Below are 9184 nucleotides of genomic sequence, written 5' to 3'. Positions count from 1 at the left end.
GCGCCCGCCTCCACCGGCTGCCGGTCCTTCTCCCAGCTCACCTGCGGCGTGGGGTTGCCCACGATCTGGCAGCTTAGCGTGGCGTCCTTACCCACCGACACCACGAAGGCCTTAGGCCGGGTCAGGAATCGGGGCGCGCCGCTGAATGAGGAATGATCCATGGTGGAAGGAAGGGGTGGGGGGACCTGTGAGGTGGGTGTGAAAAGTCATAATGAAGACAAGCCCCCGGCACACTCAGAGCCCGCCACCTTGTCCCACCGGGCCACCTCACCCATCAGTGCCACTCAGAGAACCCATGAACCCAGCTAGACACCTGCCCGTGCCCCTCCCCCATCCAGGTCCTGTGCCCCGCCCCCACCCCAGACAACATCACCTGAAGGCACGTGGTTCAGAAATGCGGATTTGCCCCTTTCTGAGCATTGGGGTCTGGCTCCACCCCCACACAGGTTCTCTTAATGGGCAAGCATCTCCAGCCTCTCCCCCAGCTTCAGTCCCGCTGCCCAACTTCAGGTCCAGCTGAGCACCTGCCCCAAACACCAGGCCAGCAGCCAGGCTGCCCCCTCCCTGCGAGGCATCAGGCTTTAGCGCCAGCCTCTCCCTCCACCAGCCCCACAGCACCTGCTAAGCATAAGCAGACTTGCTTGTGCCCCCCTGAGCCACTCCAACTGCCTTAGGTGTCCTGTCTCCTCCCACAGACTTCTGGCTGCTGGGGTCAGAACCTGCGATCTGCCTGCCTCTCCTCCACTCAGAGGGGGCGGTTCTTTGCTCCCGAGCTCGCAGGCTTTCCTCCAGCCCTCAGCCCAGCGTTCCCTTAATCTCCCCTTATTGCTGTTCTTCCCCCAAGTGGCTTCCCCCAAGCCTTTGGGCCCCAGCTGGGGCTGTGTGCATGTCAGGCCCCTTGCCCTGTGGTGCCCATGACAGGGAGCCCTATGCACAGATCTGTCCCACCTGCAGCAACTCTGGTCCACCTCTCCTGGGCTCCCCTCCCCCTAAACCCCTGGGGGGTTGTGCCCATCAGTGAGCAGAGAAGAAATGAAAACTCTGTAGCCAAGCAAGCTCTTCCTAACAAGACAGCACCCTCAGCCCAGCAGGCTGCCTGGCCCCCTCACTGTGAGTGCCTATCTCCTCCCTTTGGAGCAAGACTATCTGGGCAGCCCAGTCAGCAGTGTGCCTGCAGAGGACAGCAGAGGATCCCCCAGGAAGAGCCAGGGACCTCTAGGCCAGCTGGCTAGCTGAACCCAACCTGGGGGGCTGCACCCAGCCCTTTCATTCCGCGGCTTCACTGCCTGGGCACCCTGCATAGACAAGGCTGGCACCAGGGGCGCTAAATGTCTTAGGTGACTCTGGCCTCTACCCACCCGGGGTAGCCCCCACTGGCCCCAGAACAGGTGGGTGAGGGGGCTTCTGTAAGAACAGGGAGCACAGTGGGCCTCACTGGGCCCCGGGCTGGCACCAAGTGCTTTAACTCCCTCCATCCTAGGAGCTGGACCTCCAACCTCCAGGCATGGGCTGCCCACCACCCGAGGATAGGGGGATGTTTCTGGGTCCTCTGCTGCTGGTCCTGTGACTCAGCACTTAATCCCCCTTAATCCCCCTCAAGGAGGCTGAGCCCAGAGCAGCCTGCTGACTCACTGTGCAGTCAGCACCTCTGTCCCCCACCCCACCAGCTGCCCCCACAAGGCCTGGCAGGGAGGGCCTGGGAAGACCTGGGAGGGCAGCCACCAATGCTCCGCCTCCATGGATGCCCCCCAGGGCTTTGGCATCCCTCTTTGGAAGGGTTACTTTGACACCAGGACTCCTGGGATCCTGAGCTCTGAGCTATTCCTAATAGCACCCCAAATCAGATAGTCATTGTGTGGGTTCCCCAAGGCAGGACATGGAACCTCCCACACACACCCCCACATACCCAGAGCAGGTGCCAGAGAAGTTGCTCCCAGCTCATGAGTGAGCAGGGGGGGCGGGCGGGGGGCAACTTCACAGCCTGGACCTCTGGTGCCAGAAGGACAGGGAGGGAGGGAGCTCCCATCTCTGCTCGTGCTTAGGGGGAGCCTACCCCAGCCTCAGCAGATGTACAGGCTGTCCCCTGGCCTGACAAGGGTGGGCAGAGATCCTGAGATCCTCTAAGGCCACTGGGGACCCTACTGATATCCTGTTCCCTGTCTAGATCCAATACTCCCTACCCCTGATGCAGCAGACCCCATGGGATCTGAGGAGGCTCACCGAGACATGGCAGCCTCAGAGCCCCAAGGCAACCCCGCCAGGCAGGCACCCCTACCCGTCAGCTGGGCCAGGCGCCCCGAGCACATGCCCAAGGACTCTGAAGCCTCTCTGGTTTGGGAGACCAAGGGAGGGTGCCATACAAGGCAACCTCTGAGCACAGGGACATCGGCAGCGGCCTCCGCCTTCCCTTGCCACGTTGGCAGAGACAGACCTCAGGAGGGGAACCCAGCCAGAACCTGAGCCCCAGCCTCACAGGAGGCCCCTCCTCCCCCAGATGCCTTCTTGGGAGGTGGCTTCCTGTGGATCCCTCAGTGGCCCAGGGCTGAGACCGCCCCCCACCTGGGATTGTTCCCCACCCTCCTCGCCCTAGCCCGGCCACTTGCTTCTCCAGCACTTGGCCACTCTCGGGTGTGGGTTCAGGTGGCCCTGGACCATTTTCCAAATGAGCCAGGGTGGGAGGACCTGACAGCAGGTCCTCCTGGCACTCCCCACTCTGCTGCCCCCACACCCTCCAGAAAAGACTTCAAGGGCAGTTCCTGGATCTTCGGCCCCCAGACCCAGGGTCCTATTTCCCGGACACCACGGGGAAATTCTTTCCTGGAGTCAGGTGTCACTACTCCTCTGGCTGTCCCCACTACTGAGCCAACAGGCCCAAAATAGCCCCAGCTGTCAGCGGGCATCCATCTCAGCCAAGCTGGGGGCAGGGCTAGCCAGACCCCAGGCCCGTGGATCAGAATGGGCCACAAGGCCCCAGGCTCGCAGCTTGGCTGCTCCCTCCCTGCATGAGAGCCCAGCTCAGGTCGCTGATGGGGCAGGGGCTGGAATCCAGGCCCCCAGCCAGGGAGCAGCACGGCCTAGCCAGAACCCTACCCAGGCCTCACAGTCTCCCAGAACCATGACCTTCAGCCAAACCACCCTGCGGGGAGGGGGGGGGCGGAGGGGAGGGGGGCCATGGGATGGCCCCTACCCCTGCCCACTCTGCCTTCTCACCTGTCTCAACAGGGGAATTCGGGGCAGCGCCCAGGCCAGGGGCTCAGACGGTGGAGCAAGAGCCACCAGGTCTCACCTTCCTCTAAGGGCCCAGGACCGGCAGGACTCCTGCCCGCAGCCTGCACTCTGGCCGGTCCTCAGACTGGACAGGGACAGAGGACAGGCAGACGCTGTCAGCTGGAGAAGGCTGAGCCCGCCCCCACCCTGCCCCCACCACTGGCCAGGCAGCCCAGCCCAGCTTCAAAATAGCCTGGCTGTCACTGCCCCTATTGAGTTTCACCCCAGGCCCTAGGTAGGCAAAGCACAGAGGCTCGGGGTAGCTGGGGGAAGGAGGAGACCCTGTCTTTCAGCGATGATGATGATGATGCGGGTGGGGCAGGGCCCCAGCTGGTTGGGACCCCTCCTCAGACCAGCATCTTGGAGAGCAGGCTGGGAAGAAGCCCAGGAGCGCAGGGACCACCTCCAAGGGGACCCAGGATCATGCCCAGGGGACCTGGGACCATCCAGGGGGAACAACTGGCTGAGCTGACACTGGCCACATTGGGTGACTGGTCTGTGCTCAGAACTGTGGTTTCCACACCAGTGCAGAGGGCACAGAGGGAGTGCGAGGATGGCAGGACCCGGGCTGGATGCTGAGCGAGGACACACACCCTAGTGCTGGATCTGGGGCAGGGGTGAGGTGGGGGTGCAGATCAGTACCACCCATGGTGGGGGTCAACCCATGGACACCCCTGCAGAAAGCGCCCTGGGTCAGGCGGAGTGCAGTGGCTGTCTCAGTGTGCTGCCCTGGCTCTGCCCACACATGAGTCTCTCACCTGGGCCCCTGGGGGCAGGGATGGGCCCCTTCCCAGGAGAGGCCCCAGGACTCCCACCAGGTGCCCCCCTCTGAATCCAGGGCAACCTGGCACCCTGACCACATTTGTCCCTGAGCCGGGGCGACAGAGACAGAGAGGGGGGAGCCCTCCTAAGGCCACCCACATCAACTGCCCCTGTCCCCACCCTGCCTGCCCAGCCCCAGGGCAGGCCCCCTGCACCCCACCTGACCCAAGGCCTCTCCTTGGTCCCCTGGGGAATGGCTCCAAGGGCTCGGTCATCTCAAGTCGCCATAACAAACCCCACAGACTGAGGGTTAAACACCATTTATTGCTCACAGTTCCTGAGGCTGCAAGTCCGAAATGAAGGCCCTGGCAGATCAGTTCTGCTGAGGGCCCCTTCCTGGGACACAAACGATGCCTTCTCACTGTGTCCTCACGTGGTGGAGAGAGCTCTGGCTCTTCCTCTTCATAGAAGGACGCTAGTCCCATCCTGGGAGCCCACCCTCAGGACCTCATCTGACCTCCTCACCTCCTTCCACATTACATTGTGGAGCAGAGCTCTCACCATGGAAACCTGAGGGGACACATTGGGTCCACAGCACCCCAGGAGAAAGGAAAACCCGAGGAGGGCTCAGCCCCACAACATGGCCCTAGGGACCCACAGCTGGTGCACATGCGTGCACGCTCACGCTGCATACCTCCTGGGACATGACCGTGGAAGCAGTGGGGCCCAGAGGAGGTGCACATACCTGCTCTTTACCCTCTTTTCAGAGAACTACAAGCCCAGTGCAGTGAGGTGTGCTCAGTTGGTGGAGCACTGTCCCATGCAACAAAAGTCGCCGATTCATTCCCGGTCAGGGCACCTACCCAGGTTATAGGTTCAACCCTGAGTCAGGGTGCATATGGGCAGCAATCAATTGATGTTTCTCTCTCTCTCTCTCTCTCCCTAACCTCCCTCCCTCCCACTCTCTAAAAATCAATGGAAAAAATACCCTCACTCCTCTGGTGAGGATTTAAAAAAAGAAAAAGCTGAGTGCAGTGGTGTGAAACCCAAAGAGGTTTCAGGAGGCCGGCCCCTGCTGTGTTCTGAATGCGCCCCCGCCCCACCTGCTGTCCATGGTTCTCCTTCTGTGTATATCCTCATAGCACGTCTGTTGAAGAGACCAGGAGGTGAGTCCTACAGTCTCCAGAGGCTGCTTTGCCACCACGCCCATGGCATCCTTCCTGCTGGGGAGGCTACAGGGATCCGACTCAGGACACAATCCTTCATTCTCCCGACCCTTCCCTGGACCCTCTACAAAGAGATGTCACCTACCACCTGTCGGCCCGCCCCGGGGCCAGGGGCCTTGGGAAAACTCAGGGAATCGTCATTTCAGATATCACTGTCCCAAGAGGCCCTGGCCACACCCTTCTCCTCTGTCCTCCTCCCTGTCCTGTGTCCTCAGAGCTCACTCCTCCTCTGTCCTCCCTGTCCTGTGTCCTCTATAGTTTACCCTCTTTTTCTCTTCTTTCTCTGGGTTACTTGTCTCAGGACAGGCTGTGTCTTCAGTCCCAGGATGGGAGGCTCAGCATCCCTGGACCACTATGCCCTTAAGCTCTGCCCAACTCTTTTACTTGGGACAAATCCCAGGTCACCAGCTGCAACCCATGGCCCTGCACATCTCTGGCAATCACAGAAGGTCCCCTCTCCTTGTTCCATTCCTGCAGCGGGTCCTGTGCACCTGGCCAACATGGTGTCATCAATGATCCATGTACCAGCTGCAGGCATGGAAACTGTGACGTTCACCTCACGGGTCTTGGCAGTAAGAGTAGATTCCCATCACCCACCAGGTCCCTTGAGGCTTTAAATGGTGTGTCTGTCTGGGGAGACTCCAGCTTTGAGGATCCCCGGTCTGTGACTACCTTCCCTACCCACCCTGGCCCTTGGACCAACACTCCCATCATCAGGGATGCAAAAACAAGTGGGTGGCAGAGTGTCCCTCTTGTCATCATACACAGTCCTCATAAAGATACTGTTGCATATTCTGGGAAAAGAGCATTTAATTCCCTTGTAATGTTTTGAAAGGAGGATGTATGGTGTGTGACTCTGGTGAAGCCAGTGCATGTCCCGCTTGGAAAACAAACACGTAGGAATGCTTCCCAGGGCTTCAGGTCAGGGTCTCACTAGGTCCCCCAACCCAGGGTTTCTCCTTTCACAGCAGCGCGACCTGAGGTGCAGAGTGGCTGCAATGATTTGCTCAAGTTTACACATCGACGGGGCTCCACCGGGTTCCTCCTGAATGTTGGTGGCAAACAGACGGCGGCCAGGGCGATGGAGCGACCCGGCATTATCACAGCCTGCATGACGTCCTGGAACAAAAAGGGCACATCGGTGGTTAAACAAGTGAAATCTACATAAAGTCTGGAGCTTAGTTTTGACAAAATGTAAGGGTTAGAATTCTGGGAAGGCGCAAAAGCAAATAGTTTGAAGACAGCAACCAGATGAGCACCCAGCTCATAGGTGGACAGAGGGTTTTTAATCACACTATTGCTTTTGATGGAGAAACTTTGAAAAGAACCTAAATGCCCATCAATATTAAAGTGAAGAAATAACAGCATCACTGGGCAATGAGTGCTACACACCCATTTAAAATGAACTGAATTGTATCCACAAAGTTAACTCTAAAAACCATGTCAGTAAATAAAGCGATCAAATGAAAATGAAAGAACCCAAATGGGTGTCCAGCTCTCCCACACCCTGTGCCCCTGCCCCCTTCCCTCTGCTGGGAGAGGCTAAACCCACAGCCAGAAGCTAGGGTGAGGGGAGGAGAGGCGGTGAGAGGGAGGGCTGGGAGAGAAGAAGAATGTGCCAGAAAGACCAGGAAGGAGGCGTGGCCTGCATGACAGCCTGGGTGAGGAGGCGGGGCTGCAGAAGGCCTGGTGTAGCCTTCAGGGCCCCCTGCTCTGCAGTGAAGGCCACAGAAGCAGCTCCAGAACATACCCAGCATGGCAGGACTGGAAGGGGCCCTTAGCCAGGTGGTGAAGACCCAGGAGGAAGGGAAGGACCAAGGGATGCCCTGGGCTGATTGCTGGCTGCCAGGTGCTCAGGCAGGAGAGGCTGCCAGCCTGGCCTGGCCTCACCAACCAGGCTCAGTGGGGGCACTGGGAAGGGGAGCTGGCTCTGGGCATGCTAGGCTGTATAGGCTTCTGGGAGAAGGATTCGTGGGTCCCTCCTGGGTGCAGAGAGGGGACCCCTTTGGATGCCTGGGGTACAGAGAGAGCTGGCGGCTGGACAGACAAGGCCAGGGTCCCAGGCACACACATCCAGAGGAGGGGACATAAGAGGGGGTTACTAGCACTGCACTTGTCTCTCTGTCTGCATGATGGGCCATCTGCTTTTGGGTCTCATGTGTGCCCATGCTGGGGCGGGCATAGTCCTGGCCCACCTTGCTCCCCACAGCATGGACCTGGGGACATTATTCCTGGACAAGAGACATGCATCTCCAGGCTGAGCCCTGGGTCCCCACCAGGACTGCAGAAGCCGCAAGACAAGAGGCTGCCTTCTCCAGTCCATGGACCCCAACTCCCCAGGTGGGTCTTACCCTGATCTCACTGAAGGGTGGTTGCAAAGCCCAGGTAGAACTGATAAGTGCTACCGAAAGGAGGTTGTTGCAAAATTGCACCACATGCCAGAAATGGTAAGGCCCAAACTTGGTTCAAGACAATGCCACACAAGAGACTGCAGTTACTGGATTACGAAGCACTGATTTCTTCCCAACAGCCACAAAAGGCTGTCTTGGTGATGGCTGTCCTCCCAAGATGTTAGGAAAAAGAACAGCAGAGAAAAAATGAAATAGAGCCATGGGGTGATGTCATTTCATGTGCACTGCTCAGAGCACTGGTGGAGAGCCCTCAGTTCATCAGGGAGTAGAAACTGCCTAGGCCGGGGGCAGCCTACAGCCCACCCCAGCCCACGTGCCAAAGCCAGAGCCACAGAGGACTGAGAGAAACATCCAGAAAACTCCTGGTGAACTGCTAATTATGGTTATAATTAGAAGTGGGGGGTGTTTTACCTTGACATACTTGTATATTATTTGAATTTTGAACACCAAGCACATATTTCTTTGCAAGAAGTGTAAGACAAAAATGAGTTCCAAGAGAACCAAGTGGCTGAGGGAGCTACAAGGGGTGCAGGTCTCCCGTCTGTCCCTGACTGACGTCCCCCCAACGGTGACCTCAGGGTGGAGCAGAGTGGACAGTCCACCCAAGAGCCAGAGGCCACCCATCCTGGGGGGTGGGACACTGCAAATCTAGAGAAAGGCTTCTGTGTCCCAGTGCGAAGCTAGGTTTCACACAAATATCACCCTTCAAAGGAAACCTTTTCCAGTACTATTTCAGAAGCAAAATAAAATCTACTTGGAGTAAATGATGTTGACTCCTATCATAAGGATTGACAACAGATACCATACACATGGATACCACAGAAACTAAAGGAAATTATTGCCCCTACATATTGGAAACAAGCTAATTGAGCTTTTAAAAATAGAGCCATATTCACAGTTATTAACACGTGTTAAGTTGCACCATAAAGCTGAGATTTCTGTCTCCTTTCTCCCATCTGGTTTGATCCTCTCTTTAGGCTAAGCACATCACACTGCCTCCAAAGTTTGTTCAAGAATAAATCAAATTGGAGAAACCAAGATGACGGCATAGGTAAACACCGGAAATTGCTGCCTCTCACAACCACTTCAAAAATACAATAAAAAAACAAAACGGACATCATCCAGAACCACAGGAAGGCTGGCTAAGTGGAAATTCTACAACTAGAAGGAAAGAGAAAAGCACACTGAGACTCAGAGGAGGTGCGGAAGTAAAGTGCAGAGGTACGGAGGCGCACATGGAAAGGGCTGGCAACTGAGGACACGTTTGTCTTTTTCAATCGGGAGGGATTCTCAAACTCCCGACTGTTCTGAACTCCAGTTCCGGGTGAGTCTCTGGGGACCCAGACTCATACGGGCAGAAACTGGACTGTCTGGCATCAGACGGAACTCGCGGGCAACTTTCTCTCAGAGGTGCTTGCAGCAATTACCGGGACACTGAGATGCGGGGCCTCTTAGGGCAGGACTGAGGATCAGCCATAGCTGTTTGCTCCACCCTGTTGATTCCCTGAGACCCCACCC

This window comes from Myotis brandtii, unplaced genomic scaffold (genome assembly GCF_000412655.1).
Source record: "Myotis brandtii unplaced genomic scaffold, ASM41265v1 scaffold100, whole genome shotgun sequence".
NCBI classification, from domain to species: Eukaryota; Metazoa; Chordata; class Mammalia; order Chiroptera; family Vespertilionidae; genus Myotis; species Myotis brandtii.
This window is presented reverse-complemented; position numbering follows the sequence as displayed.